At 32.2% G+C, this 10,225-nt stretch overlaps 1 pseudogene across 1 annotated transcript; it reads left to right on the forward strand.

Annotated features, from left to right (window-relative positions):
* Positions 1–1,773: 1,773 nt before the first annotated feature.
* On the forward strand, positions 1,774–7,733 carry LOC145957688 (uncharacterized; annotated as a pseudogene). Its single transcript, XR_014433716.1, has 9 exons — positions 1,774–1,780; positions 2,568–2,697; positions 2,844–2,873; positions 6,075–6,149; positions 6,239–6,380; positions 6,585–6,617; positions 6,741–6,845; positions 7,010–7,160; positions 7,284–7,733. The product of XR_014433716.1 is annotated as an uncharacterized LOC145957688 (transcript).
* Positions 7,734–10,225: the final 2,492 nt, after the last annotated feature.

The following is a 10,225-nucleotide window of genomic DNA, read 5'->3' on the forward strand; positions in this document are numbered from 1 at the left end:
TTATAAAGTATACAAATTTTTAGACTTATAAATTTCACTTTATTATATAAATCAACAAGTTTAATATTTAAAAAGATAAATAAAAGTATATATAATTTCAATATATTATTGTAAACTTAATATAATAATAATAATAATAATTATTATTATTATTATTCATTTTTATTGAAATAGATCAATCTTTTAATATATTATAGTATATATAATTTTAATATATTATATATAGTCATTAAATTTAATATAATAATAATAATAACTAATATTATTATTCATTTTTATTCAGGTAGATCAATCTTTTAAGTGTAATATAAGTTTTTTTTTAAATAACTTGTAGCCTATGCTTTTAAACTAAATACATATTATAGTAAAAACTTTAGCCTATTTAATTTTAAATATATTTGATTACTTTGTACGTTTATTAATTTTTGTATGTGAGCAGAGTAAATTACATTATTTTTAAAAAATATTGTGTTTTTTATTATATATTTATGTTAAGATAATTCTATAAGATATAGTTTAGATATACTAGTTTATCCTCTCCTAATTTCTAGTTTAGTTTCCTTAGTACTTGAATCTGAATGATTTTCATGTTATTGAATTGATAGATACAATAAAATAAATAGGCATAAAACATAATCAATCCCTAAAGTTTAGGAATTTAGATAAAACTGACTAAGGAAACTAAACAATAAATTAAGAGAGTATAAACTAGTATATCTAAACTATATCTTATAGAATTATCTTAACAATTTATATTGTTTATAATATAAACATATTTAAACAAAGAATTTAATTGTTTCGGTAATAAAAAATTCATACGTAAAAATTAAATTCAATATATAATTTAAATAAAATTAGGTATATACATACTAAATCAATTATTCATCTTTCGATATAATACTTGATTTCTTTTGGTTATGATATTTTAATATATTTTATTTAAAATATCAATTAACATATTTTATTATTATTATTTTTATTTAATTTATTGTAAAATAATTAAAATATTTAATTTAACATCATTAAAAAAATAACCATTATAAAATTTATTTTTTTTAGTTTAATTATTTATTATAATACTTTTTAGTTACCGTATTAACCAAAAAATTATTTTTAATTAAAATATATTTTTGAATTTTAGTTAATTCATTATCATTCACTCACTTTATTAAAAAGTGATAAAATTTAATTAATTTAATAAAATAAAAACTTTAAAATAAATATCTAAAATCTTTAACAATTTCTTAAATACAAATATTTAATTAATTAATTTTAACATATACTAAATTTAATATTAGAAAATTTATAAATATTTTAGTTATAATTTTTATTATCTTTTGAATTAATATTGGATTTCTTTTGATTATGAAAGATAGTAAATAAAATTTAAAATCTGAATGAGTTTGTTTGATAAAAATATTTAATTAATTTTAATATAATAAATTTAATATCAAAATATTTACCTAGATTTGAGTTATGATTTTTATAATCTTTTGATTTAATATTGGATTTTATTTATTATAAAACATAATAAATAAAATTTAAAATCTGTTAAACGAATCCACACTCCCTCTTGCCCTAGCAGACCTCTTTCTCTTCTCTGTTAAACGAATCCACACTCCCTCGCCGGCCACCACAGCTCCTTCTCCGTTTAACCATTCTAACAGTCCCTCACCCGGCCACCACACCTCTTTTTGTGTTAAACCGTTCCAACAGTCTCTCGCCGGCCACCACACCTCCAGCTGTGTTAAATCATTTAGAGAGAATATTAATATGACAGGTATTACTCGATCTTGTGTTTTTGTTAGAAGATTTTATGTAGTTATTTAGAGAGAATATAATTTTTTTATATCCAAAGAAAAAGTGTTGTACATAAAACTTTAAAATTTTGTTAAAATTTCAAAATTGAACTATTATTATTGTTTTATAAATATATTATTATTTTAAATTTGAAATACTACTATTTTGCATTTAAATAAAATTATATTAATCATTATTTTCAAGTTTAAATTCAAAATATTATTTATATATTAATTTAATTAATAAAAATATAAGGTAGTAATTTTAAAAATAATTGTATTTTAAAGATATTTATTTCATATTATTTATAGGAGTTAAAATGGTAGTTTTTTTTTTCAAAATAAAAAATATATTTTTAAAACGTACAGAGAGGAGAGGAACGAGTTTAAAAATAAAAAATATACCGTGTAGGGTGCACACTACCCCCAACCTCCGAAATTCATCTTCTCTCTTCCGCCCCCAAACCCCCTGCTTCCTCTAAACAAACACCGTCCCCCAAAACCCCCCAAACAAAACCAACCCACTCCCCCTCCCCCTCTCATATTGGCCACGCGCCGTCTTCGTCGATCTCGAACCCACCGTCATCGACGAGGTCCACGCCGACACCTATCACCAACTCTTTCACCCGGAGCAACCCATCTCCAACAAGGAAGACGCCGCGAACAACTTCGCCCGAGGCCACTACACAGGTAACCTCCCCCCTCTCTCTACATTTCCTTTTCTTTTTCCAATAACGTAACCCTAACCCTAATTTCCATTTCCATTAGGCAAGGAGATCGTAGATCTGTGCCTCGATCGCGTCCGCAAGCTCGCCGACAACTGCACCGGCCTCCAGGGCTTCCTCGTCTTCAAGGCCGTGGGCACCGGCTCCGGCCTCGGCTCCCTCCTGCTTGAGTGGTTTAGTTGATTGCATTATTTTTTCCAATAGTCTCCCATTCCAACTTCTATATTTTTCTCTATCTTTTGTTCTAGGGATTGGCTTTATTAACAATGGTGAAATCCTATTAAATTTCTGATTATTCTTTGTGGTTTGTGTTTTTCAGGAACATATGTGATAGGACTTGCCCAAACAGGTTCTGATAACATCAATTAAGATTTGAGGTTTTTGGAATGGTTTTGATACGAATTTGATGATTGATAGATAGGAAAAGAATTGGCTTCCTTTTCCTAGATTTCTTTATCTCTCTAATTTGCAGGATGCTCCAATTATTTAAATTTATTCTTCATCTGAATCTTTTGTGGAATGTTCACTCTTTTAGAAGTTTGCATGTAGGGAATTCTCTCAACTACAGACTCTTTTTGTCTTACTGAATTCAAGCCATATCTCTTTAAATCCAGACCAGAGAATTTGATCTCTTGATACCTCAGGTTTATTTTCAAGCAAATCTTACCTTTAGATTCTCACTTCATCTTATAGCAATGATTTTTTCCTTCTAGATAAGTCAACTTGGAAATCAATCGCTCTCTCAAAGGTCAAATCTTTTGTTTGGCCTGCTTTTCTAAAACAAATTAATATGAAAGATTTATTTCAGTTTTGAAGACCTCTAACTGCTTTGTTTCCTCATCATTGTGACATGTGCAAATCAAGTTATGAAAATGCGTCTCATTTGTTTTTGCATTGCTCAGTGGTTTCCCTTCTCTAGAAATTCTCATGTTTTAATTTTATAAGTTTTGAACCAATAGATAGAGATGGTAAAAGGCTTTGACATTATTCTTGATTTGGGGTTGTTTGGTGTACATGGTTGAAAAGAAATATTAGCATTTTTATTAGTCAAACTTTGCCTCTCGAGTTCATTTGGGATTCAGCAGTTCACTTAGCTTAGTTGTGGTTTTCTGATAAAGTCTTTTCCTTGGTACAGCTAAAGAAAGATCACAATTTCGTGCTACATGTATCATGTTCTTAGTTTTTTATTCCTTTCAATTGTTTGTGTAGTTTTATGAGGTTTTTGTATCCTCTTGCATTTTTCCCTTGTTAATAAGTTCTCTGTTAGTCTATTTATATTAAAAAAAAAAAGAGTTAGGAATAAAGAACTATCATGGGATTATGCCACTAGTAAAAATAAATGCTTTGCCCTACAAACACTTGTTTCGTATCTTTTTTTTTTTCCTTCTTTTGTTTATGATTTTTAAATCAGATGGCCATTAGTGGGATGACTGGATGAGATTGATGGACATGCTTCACGAGTTCAATAATCTTTAATCCAAAACATGGAAACACTGTTTTCTTGACTCTTTTATATTTGGGGCTCTGTAGCAATATACAACATTTAAAAAATATTTGTGAGTTAATCTTCTATTTAAAATCATATAATTAACATTGTTTTCTTGACTCTTTTATCTTATATTTGTGTTAATCTTCTATTTGAGACAATCACGTTAATATGAGGATAACTTAATTCCCTGTTTTGGTTTTGGAGATGGTAATATGAGAAACATTGATATGAATTACTTTCATCAATCTAGTCTAATGTGCTGATGAGTTATATTATGTATGGGTTTCGTATTGGCATCATCAACACATGACCAGGAAGTTTTTAGTTTCTGTCCTGATGAGTTATATTAAGATCTCCTTTGTCTATGCATTCAATCAGTAGAATGCATTCAAGAGCTGCAACTGCATTTCCTTTTGATTCTTGCAGGCACATGGATTTTTCTGCCACATTGGAAAAAATGCCTCCCCATTGAGAATAATTTTCCAAAATGAGAAGGTTTAATTCCTTAATCTTGTTAATGTATTTGTATGATCTGATTAGCATCTTTGAGTTGATAGCTAGCTGCACAGGATAATCTAAACTACCAGAGTTTGCCAGTTGAGGAAAAGTAGTTTGGAATGAATGGTCTTGATATGGTCTTTCTAAATTTCCGCTCTAAAAATAAATTATCCATATTGTAAGATTTGTTTGAAAAGGAAACGAATGTATGATTGGAGTTCTTTTAAGCTTTAAACTCCATAAACAAATGGCTTGATTGTTTTTTCTTCTCATGTAAGATTTTTTTAGCTAATTTACTTCACATGCTTGAGTTAAAACATCGTAAAACTCCAACATATTGTTATACATCATTAGAAAAAAAAATGCCATTCTACTTGATGACAAAAGGAACACACACATATATTGCATGAGCAGTCAATTTTTATTAGTTTATCAATTTAGACTTTGATAAACTATCCCAGTATTCTCAACAGTATTTGGATAATTTTATTTTTCTTTCTACTACCTTCATTGGATGCAGCAGAAATTGTGGATTTACTTGTCAAGCAACTGGTTGACCGTATGTTTGTGGATTTACTTTTTAGAATTGTTATATTTTGGGTTTCTGATTTCAATATTGCTTTAGCTGAACCTTATTTTGATATTTTGCACCATTTTGCAGGGAAGTTCCCAACACTTGTATTAAGACTTATGCCCACATGATTTTTTCTTATATATATATTTTTAATTTGTCAGTTCATATATTTGCTTTGATGATGCTGGTTTTCCTTTAGTTTCCATTTGGTATCTGCTTGTACTATATTTGTTTTGCCATGGAATGTTGTTAAAAATTAAAGTTGCAATCTAGTGATCTTACGATCCTGCTGCCGTGTGATAGAGAATAGTGCTTTGGATTTAATTTATTAGTCTCCCATTCTTTGGAGAGGAACCACTTTATTAGTCTCCCATTCTTTGGGTTTAATTTGCAACAGTTTGTTTCAACATTTCATTTATTCAACAGTATGACGATTGTCATCTTTTTTCCAGTTGTTCTGGAACTGTGATTCAATTTTAACGTTGCAATATGATATATTGTGAAATCGTGAAGTGAATGTAAACTTATGGTTGTAAGTCACCATGAAGTGAAAATGGACTTGTGTAACTGGTTGTGATTGTCTGTTGTCTCTGTTCTGGAGTGAAGCATAAAAAGTACTCATACACTGTTTGTTTGAGTGAATGTAAATTTAGTATGTTTTGGGTAAGTCCATGTTTTACGTAGCTAGAATTAATGGTAACATGAATTATTTCTCTCATGCATGCGTGAACACCCACACCCACACAAGCATGCACAAAAATGGATACACATGATTCATCTGCTGCACGCACATCTACGTCCATGCACATATGTACTTGCTGAAATCTTTACCATTGCAGTACACTCATGGTATTGTATATATTATTTCTCTTGTGTGCGCATGCACCTGTACACGCTCAAACACGGGCAAACATACAGATGCATTCACATGTGTGGGCCTGTATGTTCCTACACTTGTTTTCCTTCCTGACAAATCTTTGTCATTGCAGTGAGAAGGATTTCGGTGTAATAGTAGGCATGGAGAAAGATGATATTTACAAGGTACAGGATTCAGCTTATACAATGTCATTCGTTCCAAGCTTTTTGATTGAGTACCTGTTGTTTAATGGAAGTTCTGTTCTAATTTCCCTGTCTAATGGATTCTTAAAGATAGTTCAGATGGACCTGTTGCTGTAACTATTGAACGCCAAGAAATAAAGAGTGGGCTATTTGATTTGAAACTTACTGCCCTAGATCAACACTGTAAGACTATATTGGTTAATGATACTGTCAAGGTTCTGGAGGGTCCATCTAAGGTCTGTTATCTCTGAATGAGCAGGTTTTTCTTTGTGGTATATTTGGAATCTTCATGCTTCACATGATATCTTATCTATTATGTCATTTTTCATGGTAAATAAGGAATTGTCAAGCACATTTATAGAGGGATTGTCTTTTTATATGATGGAAATGAGGAAGAACATGGAGGTTATTTCACTTGTAAATCTAATGTGTGTGAGAAGGTCAAGCTTGCTGTTGGTGATTGTAGTGGAAAGGTTTGAAATCCTTTATAATATCCTGCTCTGTTATAAACTGTTTGACGACTTCAGTTGATTTTTTGATGTTTTTCATTCTGCTCCATGGCCAGGATAGTGAACCGGGTCCTTTAATCTTCGAAGACCAACCATCATCACCAAGATCTCCCCTGTCACCCAAAAAACCATGGCAAGCAAGAGAAAATAATCGTGAATGTCTGTAAACATACACGATTCCTATATTAGAGAGTAAGGTTTTATTATTTATATATGAAGGAGCATTATTTGTGAATTGTGATACTTTTTTAACATACATGTTCATATATGCATACGGAATTGCTGTTTTGTTTATTTATTTATTTTTAATATTTTTGGATTATAGCTTATAGAGTTTGTTTTATGTGTGTGTACAGACAAACTGGAAATGTGTACAAGAACGTGAAGAGGAAGATTGAGAGAGGTGTTACTTTCCCAACTTTGCTTATCTGTAAACAATGTGGTCTGCCATTTCTCTCCACTAGCCAGTGACGAGACAGTGTTGGAAGAAGGTGATATATTGAAAATGTAAGATTTTTGAGCATGTTTTTTTTTTCTCAGTAGGAATTTTGTTATGAGTGATGGGGGAATGAAATTTGTGTTTTTCGCTATTACTGGGAAGTTGATGGTAGTTTCTTTGGTTGTTTGTAGTGATTTGGCTTGTCATATAAATGGTTTCATCGCAGCTGTGGCTCACACTCATGTTCTTCAGGAAGGTCCTGTCACAGGAAGGGCAACTGATGTTATTGCTATTGCAAATACTGCTGTTGAGGTGGCCTTGAGGCTTGTTAGGCCGGGAAAAAAGGTAATCAATTTTAAGAATTTTTTCCCCTGTATTTGAATTTTTGTATGATTTGATTTGGAACATGTTGCCTCTATTAATTGTATGTTTGGTAGATAGGTATAAGGTCATCACTATATAAGCAATCTAGCTTAGTAAAATTAGGTTGCTTCATGTGTATTGTTTGAAGGGGTTTCTTTGCCTAAATGTGTGCCTTGTGGATTTTGATCTCTAAATGATGAAAAGTATCATGGCTATGGATATACTCCAATGAAGCTTTATTGTCATAGTTACACTGATAGAGGTCATTCATTATTTTTCATGTGTTGTCTTGTCGATTAAGCACATCATTAAACTTGGGAACTCCTCATGATGTCTGTATTGTTCTTTTATCTTCATTTTAAATGATATCATGCATTTTCATAAAAAAGACTTGATATGTTTGTTTTGATTGAAATTGTTTCAATAATAGGCTCTGCTAATCGATTACAATAAATGAGTAATCGATTACCAGAGAACCTTTTAATAAGTAAATTTCGAACATATGATTTTCATTGTCTGGTAATCGATTACATGTATAGGTAATCGATTACCAGACTCTTAAACAATAGTTTCCTCAAATTTAGTCATCAAACAATTAGCGAGGGATTCATCTCAGTTAGTGACGGATAAAATCCGTCGCTAATTGTGACGGATTCTAGTCAATTATAGGCATCACAGTTTGTGACGGATTTTGTGTCATCATAATTTGTGACGGACTCATATACCTCTCAGTCCCTCTCAAATAGCGAGGGATTTAATCCCTCTCAAATAGCGAGGGATTCTTTCATCACAATTTGTGAGGGATTTTGTGTCATCACAATTTGTGACGGACTCACATACCTCTCAATCCCTCTCAAATAGCGAGGGATTTAGTCCCTCACAAATTGCGAGGGATTTAATCCCTCACAAATTGCGACGGATTTTTATTAATTTCTAAACATTTATTGTTACAAATTAGTGACGGAAATTATATTGTTTGTGACGCCTTAATTCCGTCACTAATTGTGACGGAGAAAATAATCCGTCACTAAATATTTTGTGACGCCAAATTTTGTGACGGAATCATTTCCGTCACAAATTCCGTCACTAACTTATTTGTGACGGATTTTATGAAGTTTAGTGACGGATTTTTTCCCTCTCTAATTTTAATTTTTCTAGTAGTGTTTCAATCTATCGGTTGGATGATGGAGAACACTAAGAGAAGTGGAAGATGATCTCCTCCTTGAATTCAACAATGCTAGGACCTCTTCAAAGGAGACTTGAATCCGCAGCTATGAACAATTGAAGAAAGGAGATTCTCGGAAATAGGTTTCCTAAGCTATGGAGGGAAGTATCCAAGCTTAAGAAGCAATGGACTACTCACTTCAAAGAGAAGGAAAGAATGGAACTCTCCTAAGGTTTTGAGGTGAGAAGCTAGAAAACTTTGATAGGGAAACTCGGCTCAATGGCTCTCAAATTTCAATATGCATCAAAGTGAATACAAAATGGGAAGGATGAAGCTTATAATGAATCCGGAATGGCTCACACTTGGCGCCAATGTGAAAGCCTCACATGTGGCGCCAAGTTTTGAATTCAAATTTGAATTTGAATTCAAAACTTAACTCACATGTTAAGGTCCGGTCACATTAGTGCTAAATATACATTTAGGTTGGATTTAAGTTGCATTTAGGGTTGAATTTGAGTCACACATGTTCAGCCAAGGTGGCGCAAACAATGTGACTCCAAATTCAACTTAAATGCAAGTTAAATTTAACCTAATGTTGCCTAATCCTTTGAATTAAAAACTCTTCCTTAAATCCTAAGCTAATGACCTAAATACAATGGTCAAAGAAATACAATAAAAAGGAAAAATTACAAGAAGGAGAATGAGCCCAATATTGGGTATCAAAAGTCCAAAGCCCATGAAGCCCAAATACAAGCCCAAAAATCAAAGTAACTTCCTATGCTAAGAATATGCAATAGAAACATGGTGTCAATCTATTAAAGCCCAAGTGAGAAGCACCCTAGGCCTACCAAGCCCATTGGGCCCACTAAGCTCTGAAGCAGACAAGTCTTCAAGTAATCTCCTTGCCATAGCTCTAGTGGTTGGGCCTTTAGCCCATGCTTTTCCATCATTCCCTCCCTCTTGAGAAGGATTCGTCCTCGAATCTGAAGACTCTTCCTCATCATCACTAGCACCTACAAAAGGTTTGAGATCACTAACATTAAAAGTAGGGCTTACTCCATAATCAGAGGGTAAATCAAGTCTATAAGCATTATCATTGATACGCTGTAAGACCTGAAAGGGACCATCTCCTCTAGGACTAAGTTTGGACTTCCTCTGTTTTGGAAAACGTTCTTTTCTTAAATGAAGCCAAACCCAATCTCCTTCCTCGAAGATCATAGGTCTTTTGCCTTTATTTCCTTGTTGAGCATACTTCTCATTTTGGAGTTGGATATGAGTTTTAATCCTTTCATGTAGTTTCTTAACAAACTCAGCTCTTGAAGCCCCTTCTTTATGAATAAATTGTTCAATATTAGGAAGAGGTATCAAGTCTAAAGGAGTCAAAGGATTAAACCCATACACAGCTTCAAAAGGAGAAATATTGGTAGTTTTGTGGACTACCCTATTATAGGCAAATTCAATGTGAGGCAAATACTCATCCCAAGATTTGTGATTGCCCTTTAGGACTACCCTAAGCATAATAGACAGAGACCTATTCACTACCTCAATTTGGCCATCTGTTTGAGGATGACAAGTAGTTGAAAAGAGGAGTTTGGTTCCTAGTCT

This window comes from Cajanus cajan, chromosome 5 (genome assembly GCF_000230855.2).
Source record: "Cajanus cajan strain Asha chromosome 5, NIPB_CcT2T_4, whole genome shotgun sequence".
NCBI lineage: Eukaryota > Viridiplantae > Streptophyta > Magnoliopsida > Fabales > Fabaceae > Cajanus > Cajanus cajan.